Source organism: Triticum dicoccoides, unplaced genomic scaffold, assembly GCF_002162155.2.
Source record: "Triticum dicoccoides isolate Atlit2015 ecotype Zavitan unplaced genomic scaffold, WEW_v2.0 scaffold154297, whole genome shotgun sequence".
Taxonomy (NCBI): domain Eukaryota; kingdom Viridiplantae; phylum Streptophyta; class Magnoliopsida; order Poales; family Poaceae; genus Triticum; species Triticum dicoccoides.
This window is the reverse complement of record NW_021210135.1, coordinates 1-1,045: the sequence shown is the minus strand read 5'-3', so window position 1 is coordinate 1,045 and position 1,045 is coordinate 1. Positions and strand designations below refer to the sequence as shown.

The window sequence follows — 1,045 nt, the reverse complement described above, 5'->3', positions numbered from 1 at the left end:
TCTCAACTACGGAGACGAGTTTAACGCGGTTTCCACCCCTCCCTCTCAACCGCACCAGTGCACGCTTGCCGCGCCACAACGCCGACGCTGGACCCGTGAATCGTGAGCACCCAGCTATGACTTACCGCACTCGTGCAAAATAATAAAACACGGTAAATATATTACTTACACGTGCGTTTTGTTTTGCAAGCGGCGCGAAAAAAATTAAAAAGGGAATGCAACACGAGGACTTCCCAGGAGGTCACCCATCCTAGTACTACTCTCGCCCAAGCATGCTTAACTTCGGAGTTCTGATGGGATCCGGTGCTTTAGTGCTGGTATGATCGCATCCGACATGTTACCCCGGTCTTCGTCCCTTATCCTTGCCCCTCCCAGCTCCACTACAAAGACGATTGTACATTGCTTTGGCCGCTCCCTCTCAACTACGGAGACAAGTTTAACGCGGTTTCCACCCCTCCCTCTCAACCGCACCAGTGCACGCTTGCCACGCCACAACGCCGACGCTGGACCCGTGAATCGTGAGCACCCAGCTATGACTTACCGCACTCGTGCAAAATAATAAAACACGGTAAATATATTACTTACACGTGCGTTTTGTTTTGCAAGCGGCGCGAAAAAAATTAAAAAGGGAATGCAACACGAGGACTTCCAAGGAGGTCACCCATCCTAGTACTACTCTCGCCCAAGCACGCTTAACTTCGGAGTTTTGATGGGATCCGGTGCTTTAGTGCTGGTATGATCGCATCCGACATGTTACCCCGGTCTTCGTCCCTTATCCTTGCCCCTCCCAGCTCCACTACAAAGACGATTGTACATTGCTTTGGCCGCTCCCTCTCAACTACGGAGACGAGTTTAACGCGGTTTCCACCCCTCCCTCTCAACCGCACCAGTGCACGCTTGCCGCGCCACAACGCCGACGCTGGACCCGTGAATCGTGAGCACCCAGCTATGACTTACCGCACTCGTGCAAAATAATAAAACACGGTAAATATATTACTTACACGTGCGTTTTGTTTTGCAAGCGGCGCGAAAAAAATTAAAAAGG

The 1,045-nt window shown here is 51.3% G+C and overlaps 2 non-coding genes across 2 annotated transcripts; both read right to left on the bottom strand.

Annotated features, from left to right (window-relative positions):
* Window positions 1–212: 212 nt before the first annotated feature.
* Window positions 213–331, bottom strand: LOC119344118. The gene has a single exon (XR_005166466.1). It is a non-coding gene; the product is annotated as a 5S ribosomal RNA (ribosomal RNA).
* A 297-nt stretch (window positions 332–628) lies between these two features.
* LOC119344119 lies at window positions 629–747 on the bottom strand. Its single transcript, XR_005166467.1, has one exon. It is a non-coding gene; the product is annotated as a 5S ribosomal RNA (ribosomal RNA).
* Window positions 748–1,045: the final 298 nt, after the last annotated feature.